Genomic DNA, 14,259 nt, shown 5'->3' on the forward strand with positions numbered 1-14,259 from the left:
AACATCTACACAAGTGTCTGTTGACTGAATAAATGAGATTCAATTATATGTAATGTTTACCTGCAACTAATGAATATTACATATGTTTTTTAAAAATATCTTTATTAGAGTATAATTGCTTTACAATGGTGGCAGTTTCTGCTTTATAACAAAGTGAATCAGTTATACATATACATATGTCCCCATATCTCTTCCCTCTTGCATCTCCCTCCCTCCCACCCTCCCTATCCCACCCCTCTAGGTGGTCACAAACCACCGAGCTGATCTCCCTGTGCTATGTGGCTGCTTCCCACTAGCTATCTATTTTACATTTGGTAGTGTATATATGCCCATGCCACTCTCTCACTTTGTCCCAGATTACCCTTCCCCCTCCTGTATCCTCAAGTCCATTCTCTAGTAGGTCTGTGTCTTTATTCCCATCTTGCCGCTAGGTTCTTCTGACCATTTTCTTTTTTCTTTTTTTAGATTCCATATATATGTGTTAGCATACGGTATTTGTTTTTCTCTTTCTGACTTACTTCACTCTGTATGACAGACTCTAGGTCCACCCACCTCACTACAAATAACTCAATTTTGTTTCTTTTTATGGCTGAGTAATATTCCATTGTATATATGTGCCACATCTTCTTTATCCATTCATCTGTCAATGGACACTTAGGTTGCTTCCATGTCCTGGCTATTGTAAATAGAGCTGCAATGAACATTGTGGTACATGACTCTTTTTGAATTATGGTTTTCTCAGGGTATATGCCCAGCAGTGGGATTGCTGGGTCATATGGTAGTTCTATTTTTAGTTTTTTAAGGAACCTCCATACTGTTCTACATAGTGGCTGTATCAACTTACATTCCCACCAATAGCGCAAGAGGGTTCCCGTTTCTCCACACCCTCTCCAGCATTTATTGTTTGTAGATTTTTGGATGATGGCAATTCTGACTGGTGTGAGAGGATATCTCATTGTACTTTTGATTTGCATTTCTCTAATGATTAATGATGTTGAGCATTCTTTCATGTGTTTGTTGGCAATCTGTATATCTTCTTTGGAGAAATGTCTATTTAGGTCTTCTGCCCAATTTTGGATTGGGTTCTTTGTTTTTTTGATATTGAGCTTCATGAGTTGCTTGTATGTTTTGGAGATTAATCCTTTGTCAGTTGCTTCATTTGCAAATATTTTCTCCCATTCTGAGATTACATATGTTTTTGATTGTCAAATTATATCTCTATTTTCTATTCTTTTTAATGTAGACATATTTTATCCTTTCTTGGTATTTATACTTTAAAACTAACTTTATTTTATGAATTATTCAGTAGGAGAAACATAAGAAATAATGATTTTAAGAAATACAGGGATAGCTTGTTTTATTAAGCTTTGCTTTATTGTGCTACGCAGATTTGCGTTTTTTACAAATTGAAGGTTTATGGCGACCCTATGTTGAGCCAGTCTATTGGCACTATTTTTTCCAATAGGATTTTCTCACTCATGTCTCTGTGTCACATTTTAGTAATTCTTGAAATATTTCAGACTTTCCCATTATTATTTGATTTGTTAAGGCGACCTGTGATTGGTGATCTTTGATGTTACTATTGTAATTGTTTTGGGGCACCACTAACTGTTTCTGTATAAGATGGTGAACTTGATATATAAATGTTGTGTGTGTTCTGACTGTCCCACCGACTGGCAGTTCTCTCATCTCTCTCCCTCTCCTCATACCTCCCTATTCCCTGAGAAACAACAATATTAAAATTGTGTCAATAACCCTACAATAGCTTTTAAGTGTTCAAGTGAAAAGCATGTGTCTCATTTTAAATCAAAGGTAGAAATGATTAAGCTTAGTGAGGAAGCCATGTGAAAAGCTGAGACAGGCCAAAAGCTAGGCCTCTTGCACCAGTTAGCCAAGTTGTGACTGCAATGGAAAAGTTCTTGAAGGAAATTAAAAGTACTACTCCAGTGAACACATGAATGGTAAGAAAGTGAAAAGGCCTTATTGCTGATACGGAGAAAGTTTAATGATCTGGATAGAAGATCAAACCAGCCACAATATTCCCTTAAACCAAAGCCTAATCCAGAGCAAAGCCCTAACTCTCTTATTCTGTGAAAGCTGAGAGAGGTGAGGAAGCTGCAGAAGAAAAGTCTGAAGCTAGCAGAGGTTGTTTCATGAGGTTTAAGGAAAGAAGCCACCTCCATAACATCAAAGTGCAAGGTGAAGCAGCAAGTGCTGATGTAGAAGCTGCAGCAAGTTATCAAGAAGATCTAGCTAAGATGATTAATGAAGGTGGCTACACTAAACGATGGATTTTCAATGTAAATAAAACACCCTTCTTTTGAAAGAAGATGCCATCTAGGATTTTCATATCTAGAGAGTAGAAGTCAATGCCTGGCTTCAAAGCTTCAATCGATAGGCTGACTCACTTTTTAGGGGCTAATGATAGGTGACTTTAAGTGGAAACCAATGCCTATTGACCATTCTAAAAATCCTAGCGCCGTTGAGAATTAAGCCAAATCTACTTTGCCTGTTCTTTATAAATGGAACAACAAAGCCTGGATGACAGTGCATCTCTTTACAACACAACTGAGATCTTAAGCCCACTGTTGAGATCTACTGCTCAGAAAAAAAGATTCCATTCAAAATATAACTGCTCCTTGACACGGCACTTTGTCATACACGAGCTCTGATGGAGATGTACAATGAGATTCACGTTGTTTTCATGCTTGCTAACACAACATCCATTTTGCAGTCCATGGATCAAGTAATGATGTAGACTTTCAAGTCTTATTATTTGAGAAATGCATTTTGTAAGGCTATAGCTACCATAGACAGTTATTCCTCTGATGGATCTGTGCAAAGTTAATTGAAAAGCTTCTGGAAAGAATTCACCATTCTAGATGGCATTAAGAATATTTGTGATTCATGGGAAGAGGCCAAAGTATCAACATCAATCGGAGTTTGGAAGAACTTGATTCCAACCCTTATGGATGACTTTGAGGGGTTCAAGACTTTAGTAGAGGAAGTCACTGCAGATGTGGTAGAAACAGCAAGAGAACTAGAATTAGAAGTGGAGCCTGAGGAGGTGACTGAATGTTACAATCTCATGATAAAAGTTTAATGGATGAGGAGTTGATTCTTTGGATGAGCAAAGAAAATGGTTTCTTGAGATGGAATCTACTCCTGGTGAAGATGCTGTTAAGATTATTGAAATGACAACAAAGGATTTAGAACATTACATAATGTTCTACTGTAGGTAAAATGCTATCAAACAGCGCTGCATGCTACAGACAAATTTTTTGTGAAAGGAAGAGGCAATTGATGTGGCAAACTTCATTGTTGTCTTATTTAAGAAACTGCCACTGCAACAACCATTCAATCAGTCAGCAGCCATCAAAATCAAGGCAAAACCCTTCACCAGCAAAAAGATTATGAATCACTGAAGGCTCAGAGGATGGGTAGCATTTTTTAGCAATAAAGTATTTTTAAATTACAGCATGTACATTGAAGTTTTAGACATAGTGCTATTGCACAAAAGGCTACAATATAGTATAAACATAACTTCTATATGCACTGGAAAACCAGAAAATTTGTGTGATTTGCTTTATTGCAATATATGCTTTACTGTGGTGGTTTTGAACTGAACCTGCTCACGATATCTCTGAGGTATGCCTGTATGCAAGTACACTAGTGACTTTTCTTTTTCAGGCTTTATAAGCTATAAGATTAATAAGCCATGAGCATCTGACAATCCAAGCAACAAACAGATGCAGAATATGTCCTGACTACATTAACACCACATTTACCGTATTTGAATATTTAAAGAGCTATTTACCAGATAAAGATGACATTATCATCTTTCCTTTTACGGATGCAGTTCCAGTAATTAATTTTTCATTCATTCAACAAATATGTATTGAAAATCACTATGTGCAAGACACTAGACCTGATGCTCTGGGAAATAATTCTTACTTTCAAAAAATTTAAATTGTAGGAGATAAGGTATGCACATGAAAAAGCCAGACATTGATAAATGACATCAATAATGAAATACAATAAAAGTTCAAAATAAAGATAATTCCCTTTTAGAAATAGAAAAGAAAACTTTTGAATTGTACCTTAAGACATTAACAGTATCTGGACATGTGATGATAGAAAATTACCATCCTCTCCATTTTTCAGTATTTGTCCTTTTAAGTGCTAGATTATCAAAAACCATTAGGATTATGTCAAAATGACACAGTGATCAATATGAAGGCACTCCCAATGTCCAACTTGGAGACAACTAGAACTTAATTCAAGAAAATAACTGCAAATTATTGAAACACGTGATATGTGTTTAAATTCACAAGTCCTTAGTGGTACTAAAAATTAAAAAATGCTCCTGGCAAGCTTATTTGTTGCCACAAAAATTCTGCATAAAAAACATATATAAACTCAGTGGATTAAAACAATAATTAATTATTCTTTCCTGAATATATGTGGGTTAGAGGGGGTTGATTGATCTAGGCTAGATTTGGCTGAGTTTAGCTCCAAGTTGCAGGTTGGCTTAGGGTTTTCCACATCTTCCTCAGCCTCCGTTTGTTAATATCCCATGGTTAGAGTCAAAGTCAAGGGGGTGGAAAATACACTTCGCTTTTATTGAGAGAAACTGTAAAGTCACATTGCAAAAAGCATGGGTAACCAGAGGTGGAGAAATTGTGGCCAATAATTATATCTATTATAGTTAAAATTAAAGAAAATTGCTAAGAAAACAACTTATATTTTGGAAAAATGATAAATAAAGAGAAAGAACCAAGTTTTATTCAGCTCTCTTATAGAAACTATACCACTGTGTAAGCAAATAGATGAGGAGATGTGTCTCTTTATAACAAATTTTTCAACCCCTAATGAATTCATGAAGCCAAACATCCATGGCCACTAACATAACAAAAAGAGACATATGTTTCTCCTCTTAGAAGAACATATACCACTTATAAAGTAGTCTTTGCCATAAAACAACCAAACAACAACAAAAAGAAACAATCACACTTGACTGACAAAACCCTAGACCCAACTACAAATTTAGAGGACTTTGAGAGATCAGAGGAATTGGACACAATTCAGAAAAGTAACAGCTAGGGAAACGCTATAGGAAAACTGTCTAAATTTCTTCAACAAATAAATAATAAAGAAACAAAGAAAAGAGATTAAAGTGTCTTATGAAATCCATTAAATAATCACAACATATGGGCCTTTGTGGATCTTAAGTCAAGAGGAAACTGAAATCATTTCCTTTTTTCCTTTCTGAAAAAGACAGTGTAAATTAGCAAAGGCAAAAAACCAATACTGTCAATTTCATCAGTGATGTTTCTCTAATATGTTCTCTGATATTCCACATCAAATATTATTTTTACCTTTCCATACTGGAACACTTTCATATTTATGACAGAAAACCCAGTGGGCAATTTAAATTTTACACTATTATCAGGGCTGAGTTTTTCGTAATCACACATTTCAAATTGGAATTATACAACACATTTGCCTACTTTATACTAAACACTATTTTAAGTTAATGTAAAATCATTTATAGCTCTGCTTGAGCTCTCTATACAATAAATATATTTTCTTAAAATAATTTCCTTCCAGGTACAGGAAGGAAATAACTTGAAGAACAGCACTAAATTCTAAGAAAATAGTCACTTCCATGTATGACTTGAAATGCTCCTGAAGTTTTAGTTGCCTATGTTTGGAAGAGTAAATACTGTTGATAATATACTTACCCTTTACTAAAGTTTATCAAATATTGTGTGTTTCCCTATAACTGTAGATTTGATATTAAGTCATCTATTTTAAGTGAGGATCAAGTAAGGGGTTAATGATTGAGGGTCTAAAATACTGGGTTAGATAGAAACAGAAGTTGCCTTTGAATGAATTGTGATAGGGTATAAAAATGTATATCTTACATTTTTACAACATTAAATTTACAAGTAGAATTTGATATAAGAATGTAGATACATTTTTGCATATACATTGGCAATGGTGTCTTTGCTTTTGGCCACAATGAAAAGAAGCCAGCACCTAAAAACGGTCATACATGGTCTACCACTCTTCTTTTTCCCTTTTAAAAACTTTCCCTCACTTCTTAACTTAGAAAGGTAATATATATTTGATTTAAAAATTTAAAAATTGTATGGCAACACAAACGACCCTGAGTAGCCAAAGCAATCTTGAGAAAGAAAAACGGAGTTGGAGAAATCAGGCTCCCTGACTCCAGACTATACTACAAAGCTACAATAATCAAAATAGTATGGTACTGGCACCAAAGCAAAAATATAGATCAATGGAACAGGATAGAAAGTCCAGAGATAAACCCATGAATTATGGTCGATTAATCTATGACAAAGGAGGCAAGAAAATACAATGGAGAAAAGACAGCTTCTTCAATAAGTGGTGCTGGGAAAACTGGACAGCTACATATAAAAGAATGAAATTAGAACGTTCTCTAACACCATACACAAAAATAAACTCAAAATGGATTAAAGACCTAAATACTATACTATAAAAGTCCTAGAGGAAAACAAAGGCAGAACACTCTTTGACATAAATCTCAGCAATATCTTTTTGGATCCTTCTCCTAGAGTAATGGAAATAAGAACAACAATATCAAAAAGAAACCCAAATGGGACCTAATTAAACTTAAAAGCTTTTGCATAGCAAAGGAAACCATAAATAGACAAAAAGACAACCTACAGAATGGAAGAAAACATTTGCAAATGATGCGACTGACAGGGGATTAATCTCCAAAATATACAAACAGCTCATACAGTTCAGTATCAAAAAACCCAAACAACCCAATCAAAAAATGAGCAAAAAATATAAATAGACATTTCTCCAAAGAAGACATACAGATAGCCAAAAGTCTCATGAAGTGATGTTCAACACTGATAATTATTAGAGAAATGAGAATCAAAACTACAATGAGTTATCACCTCATGCCAGTCAGAATGGCCATCATCAAAGTCTATAAATGATAAATGCTGGAGAGGGTGTGGAGAAAAAGGAGCACTCCCACACTGATGGTGGGAACGAAAACTGGTATAACAACTATGGAGAGCAGTATGGCGATTCCTTAAAAATCTAAAAATAGAGCTACCACATGATTCTGCAGTCCCATTCCTGGGCATATATACAGAAAAAACCATAATTCAAAAAGGTACATGCACCCTAATGTTTATTGCAGCACTATTTACAACAGCCAAGACATGGAAGCAATCTAAATGTCCATCAACAGATGAATGGATAAAGAAGATATAGTACATATATACAATGGAATATTACTCAGCCATTAAAAAGAATGAAATAATGCCATTTGCGGCAATATGGATCAACCTGGAGATTATCATACTAAGTGAAGTAAGCCAGACAGAGAAAGACAAATATCATATGATATCACTTACATGTGGAATCTAAAAAAAAAAAAAAGATACAAATGAACTTATATTCAAAACACAGACATAGAAAACAAACTTATGGTTACCAAAAGGGAAAGGGAGTGGGAGGGATAAATTAGGAGTTTGGGATTAACATATACACACTACTATATATTAAAGAGATAACCAACAAGGGCCTACTATAGAGCACAGGAAACTGTACTCAATATTTTGTAATAACCTATAAGGGAAAATAATCTGAAAAATAATACATATAAACACATATGTATATATGTATATGTATGTATGTATGTATATATATATATATATATAAAACTAAATCAGTTTGCTGTACACATGAAACTAACACAACATTGTAAAATAAAATAAAATAAAAAGTAGCAAAGAATAGTAATAATAAATATAAGGAATCCCAGTTGATAGCATTCTTAGGTGCATAGAAAAAGAAAAGGCAAAGTACATTTGGAGGAAAAGATCCCCAATCCAATTGTGTTAGGGTTCCCTAAGTTCAGTTCAATAAAATATTACCTTATTATAAAAATTACTAAGAACAAAATGAAAGGAGCTACTAGAAATCTGAGTCAATCAAAAAGACAATAATAAATCTATACTTCCATAGATTTTAAATATTGAATTAGAAATAGAAGATAAAAAGACTGCGCCTATACTGTATTGAATATCATTGGCTTATAGGATAACATTTGATTCATGTTCCTATACTAGTGTCTCATTTTAGTTCAATATTTCCACTTGATTCATTTCTGATTGCAAATATATAGTCATATAACCTGTTGATAACAGCACAATGTATTGCTATGAATTGTCCTGTAAGTTTTTCAAAACTTTTTGGGCTAAGTGCCCCTGTTATCTTAAAAATATAAATGATATATGATTTTAGTTCTGAAAAAAGAGTTATTTTAGGAAAGGTTAACTTTTAAGAAAAAAAATGGTTAGCTTTTTAAAAAACATCATTTCTCGTTTTATTGCTTGTATGATTTCTCACTTACTCTTTAGGTGTATATACGGCAGCTAACATATTACCGATTTCTAAAAAAATATTTGCTTAATTGAAAAAAAGATGTAGTGTCTGTTTTTAGGACACAGAGTTCACTATCTGGAGTTAGATTCCTGTTATATATTTCAATTTCTAACCATTTATCTTTTGGTTTTTTATTGCTAGCTTGATCTCCCATGGAATGACAGAGGTATATTAAATTACAGTGATAATATGTTTTTGTCATTTTTTCCTTAATGTGTTTTATATATTTTGATGTTGATTCATGTTGAAAATGACACCCTTCACTGATATAAAATGATGATTCTTATTTCATTAATTTTTGCTTAAAACAGATTTGTTAATATTAATACTGTGTTCCCCGCTTGTCTATCTTTTAAACTTGGCTGAGTTACCTTTTATTTAAAAGCATTCTGAGACATTCACAGAAAGATAGACAAGATGAAAAGGCAGAGGGCTATGTACCAGATGAAGGAACAAGATAAAACCCCAGAAAAACAACTAAATGAAGTGGAAACAGGCACCTTCCTGAAAAAGAATTCAGAATAATGATAGTGAAGATGATCCAGGACCTCGGAAAAAGAATTGAGGCAAAGATTGAGAAGATGCAAGAAATTATTAACAAAGATCTAGAAGAATTAAAGAACAAAAAACAGGGATGAACAATACAATAATTGAAATGAAAAATACACTACAAGGAATCAATAGCAGAATAACTTGAGACAGAAGAACGGAAAAGGGACCTGGAAGACAGAACGGTGGATTTCACTGCTGTGGAACAGAATAAAGAAAAGAGAATGAAAAGAAATGAAGACAGCCTAAGAGGCCCCTGGGACCACACTAAATGCAACAACATTTGCATTATAGGGGTCCTAGAAGGAGAAGAGAGAGAGAAAGAACCAGAGAAAATATTTGCAGAGATTAGAGTCAAAAAATTCCCTAACATGGGAAAGGAAATAGCCACCCAAGTCCAGGAAGCACACAGAGTCCAAGGCAGGATGAACCCAAAGAAAAACATGCCGAGACACATAGTAATCAAACTGGCAAAAATTAAAGACAAAGAAAAATTATTGAAAGCAGCAAGGGAAAAATGGCAAATAACATACAAGGGGACTCCCATAAGGTTAACAGCTGGTTTCTCAGCAGAAAGTCTAGAAGCCAGAAGGGAGTGTCATGATATACTTAAAGTGATGAAAGGGAAGAACCTACAACCAAGATCAATCTACCCGGCAAGGATCTCATTCAGATTCGATGGAGAAATCAAAAGCTTTACAGACAAGCAAAAGCTAACAGAATTCAGCACCACCAAACCAACTCTACAACAAATGTTAAAGGAAATTCTCTAAGCGGGAAACAAAGAGTCATGGATATTTGCTAGTTCTGAGATCTAGTTTTCAAAATAGAGTATGCATTAGGCAGGTCATAAGTAAACCTTAAGAAGTAAATTCATCTTTGTGCAGTCTCTTTCTTAGGTGAATCCATTCTCTAAAGCGCCAAACACAACGTGACACATTTTTCATGCTTGAAAAAGTAATAGTTTTTGATATTTTGTCCATTGTAGCCAGGTTCAAAGGAACAAAAAAGCTTAGTGTTTCAGGAGACTGCTCATTGTGAGGGCACCTGCTATGTCTTGACCTACACAAAGAACAGGGACCACTGCCAGATAGAGATAAAATGAAAATACAACCTGGTCTATTCAGGAGCCCCTGTTACGCCTGCTAACGTGGTCTAATATTAACAGCACCCACTTTCACTCTTAAAAGGGCCCCGGTTTAGATGATATAATGGTACAGAGCCTGTGTGCACAGTGTCCAAGCCCAGTGTCACAAGGCAGTCAATAACAGAATCACCAAAGATGAGCAGAGATGGCATTCCTTCATATCTTCTGCCATCACAGCAGCGGTCTAAACCTCCCATTGCCACAAATACTGTATTCAGTCTTGGTTTCTACAATGAGTATAAGTTCCTCACCCACTGGAACTTTTAAATCAAGCAGTTAATTGAATTATCAAAAATAACTTCACTATTTCAGGGGAAAATCCATTCTAAATCACTATAATGGCCACTAGGTTTTCTACTCACTAGTGTTTTCTGGTTCCTGACTCTGCTGTTGTCCTGTGACTAAAAAGATGTACAGTGACAAAAATGATTTAAATTGAGCTTTCTCAGCCAGCCTTATGAACCACACCCATTCCAAATATAGCTATTGATATTTCAAGTTCGGTGTTGTTTAAGAGGGCCATGATTTCACTGATTTACTTCTGATCTAGCAGTGGTCTAACAGATTTATAGATTGACCAGGCCCTTCTGTAATCTGGTGTAATCTACAGGGTACCAAAGAATCATGTCTGAAATTCCTGGATATTTTATGGCTGTCTTCCTTAGTTTAAAGGGAAGAATTGAATTTTCCTGTCTATGTACGTTTTCTGGACTAGTTCTACTGTCATTGTGGAGGTTGGGGAGAGGTGGGAGAGTTGTGCTTTGAAAGCAATATGTGTTCACTCACCACATTATCTTTAAGATATTTTAAATGTTTAAAGCTTATAATTAAATATTTTCAAAACATTTTTCTAAGTTCTTCTAATTCAGTAAAGCATATGACTTTGCCTGAGCAAGCAAATATAGCACTCGAGTGGGACTCATATATTTAGAGTAGCTATTATTGATACAAATCTCCTATGTCTAGAGTTTAGTGAAATAATCCATAGGTTTTTTGTTTTTTTAGATTTATTTATTTATTTTAACATTTTTATTGGAGTATGAGTGCTTTACAATGGTGTGTTAGTTTCTGCTTTAGAACAAAGTGAATCAGCTATATGTATACGTATATACCCATATCCCCTCCCTCTCACGTCTTCCTACCATCCTCCCTATTCCATAGATTTTTTACTTTGAGTTTGTAAGTAAAATTAGCCCTGCTTCACCTTTTTTTTTTTTTTTTTGGTGTGTATGTGTGTGTGTACGTTTAGTCAGTTTTTGTTTTAGTTTAGTTATGTATTTTTTATCACCTATTTAACTTAAAATCTAGAAATATATGCTCATTTTCCCAAAAATTCATTGAAAGTTAAAAAACAAAAATACAGATTTTAAAGTTGTTTTCTAGAAATTAACTATGAAGATATTTTAAGTTTTGAGTTAATTCTAGAGGATAGAGTTCAGAGTCACATGCATTTGATGTTATGATTTATGAGGAATGCTGGAAGCCATTTATGAACTTCATAATGAAATACCTTTTCTCTCTCCCTATTTCTCAAGTTGGAACTCTTTTATGTGATCTACAGAAGTCAACATCTAAACCAAAAAGTCTTCCAATAATCCTCAATCAGCTCAGTTGAACTTCATAGAGACACTCATTTTGTACAAAGTCAAAGCATACATTTTCTGCAAAAGTCACTTCAAAATGTCATTTCTGAGTAACTTACATTTATGAAGAGACAAAGACTGGAAAAGAAATAAGTAGCTAAATGGAACCTACTCCCTATGTGACTGACATTGAACTAGATTTTCTTAGCGAATAACCTACTTCCTTATTTAAACTCTTTAATGTAGCTTATTAAAGCTACATGAGTTATTGATTTGCTCTCAAGGACTAAGCTGAGACCTATAAAATATTATATAATTATAAGCAGAGGATCTTTAAGTAAAGAAAAAACAAAAATGCCTATAAGGTGCAAGACACAATTCAAAAAAATATGAAGGAAATAAGGTTAAGAATGTGGTACAAATAAAAGGCATTTTTGGAAAACTAGAAATTACTCAAAATCATTTGAAAATAGCTTTTATGTTCTTGAAATATATCAGAGCTAAATGTGTTCTGATCATCATCAAAGGTGTAGAGATAATCCTATATTTAGGTTAAGCGACCTCCTCCTTCCTAGTACCAGCAAAGCAAAGCAAAGCAAACTTACCTTCATTCATTTTTCTGTCATATCTAGGAATCTTTATCTTAGGTATATTTTTATTTATGGCCTCTCTATTAAGGTTAAGGTGTTATCTAGAAAGGACAAATGTTACTCCTTCTTGAAGTAATGTAATTATTCTTTTGGGAATGGGAGCAAGTGAGGTTAATTTTAAAATGGAGATGGGATCTGGCCAGAATTACAGATTGGATGAATTCCTAAATTTAAGAGGTGAGTTTCTGCATGTGTGTGTGTGCACGTGCATGCCTTCCTGTAAATCAGCGTGGTGGTAAGAAGGGGTGCCAAACAGAACAACAGTGAATCATTTTGGTTTAGGCTGATTATAATCTTACTGCATTACATTAGATATTTGGAATTCTAAAATATACTTAAAAATATGCCCAAGGAGACATTTTAGAATTTTGCTTAGGTTAACAAATTTTATGAGGTTTTAACTAGGGTTTGGTTGTTTGGTTTACTCTTTCCTGAATTTGAATCATCTGTCTCTTCGTTTCTTCTCTCTCTCTCTCTCTTTTTTTTTGGGGGGGGGGGTGTTTACTGCTTATGTAAAGCAGAATAGATTTTTTTCCAGCTTTTTATTGAGGTATAATTGACAAATAAAAATTATATATATTTAAGGTGAAAAATGCAATGATTTGAAATATGTGTACATTGTGAAATGATTATTACAATCAAGCTAATCAACACATCTATCACCTCACAGTTACCATTTGTCTCCTTTTCTCCTGGGTCATTCATTTGTTCACCCATTTCTCTGACAAATAATTCCTGCATATCTACTATGTACCAGGCACTCTCTTAAGGACTGTGGATTTGAAAAGGATAAGACTAAGACCTTGAATAAGACTCAAAGAGCTTACAACTTAGTGGGGGAGCCTAAGGCATGAAGTAATTATAAATCACTGTGATTGGTCCCTTGATTATACTATTCAAAGTGCATATAAAAGGCGGGGGGTGGGAGAGAACGGGAAGAGGGGAGATATTAAAGAGACTTAATGAAGGTGATGAATTGGAAAGTAAAGGATGCTTCAAATCAGTCTGGTGAAGATGGGAATGAAAACCTCAGGACAGTGTAAGCATAGGTTTCTAAGCTAGGAAATAGCATTTGATGCCTTGAGGGCTAATGTCAATTCTCTTCAAGGAAACATCCGTGGGAAGAAATTTTCCAAAATTCTCAATCTACTACAAATTTCGTATCAGTCCAAAGAGTCAATACTATGCTACATGTGCTGAGAAATTTATATTTGAAAATCACTTTCACAGCAAAACTGCTCTATGGTAATTGTTTTTATTGCTTCTTTTATCTCCATATTATAAGAGATGAAGAAACTGAATAGTTTCTAATTTTATAGTCAACTCAGAAGAGACCTTTTCTCAATCTCTTTAAGATTAAAGGCAATAAAACAAATATTATCAGGAATCTGATAGACGATGTGACAAATTTCACAGAAAAACGCTCTTATTGATCATGCATCTTTAAAGACACCTCACAACGGATTATCAACCCTAATTGATTCTGGCCAAGATTTCTCGACAGTATAGCCAGCAATTTAGAGAGGGAGCACTTGTAGTAAAGCATTGTTAAGAGAAAAAAAAGGTCACTAATGCTTTTTCCTTAAAAATTTAATTTAATAAAACTCAATCGTGCAAGAAGCCATATATCCAAATGCCAGATGGTCACTTCTACCTTTGTACATATACTAACAATCTCCTAGAACCAATAAAGAGAGCTTTTGTTAAAATAAAAAACAATCAAAGAATACATTTTTCTTATTTTTAAGCTTTTTATTTTGTAATACCTATAGACTTAAAGTTGCAAATGTAGTACAAAACTCCTGTAAACCCTTCAACTAGTTTCCCCTGGTGACAGCATCATTTATATAACCATAGTACAATGATTGAACCCAGG

This window comes from Delphinapterus leucas, chromosome 8 (genome assembly GCF_059928025.1).
Source record: "Delphinapterus leucas isolate spDelLeu-1000000601 "Yukka" chromosome 8, BTC_Dleu_Yukka2, whole genome shotgun sequence".
Taxonomy (NCBI): Eukaryota; Metazoa; Chordata; class Mammalia; order Artiodactyla; family Monodontidae; genus Delphinapterus; species Delphinapterus leucas.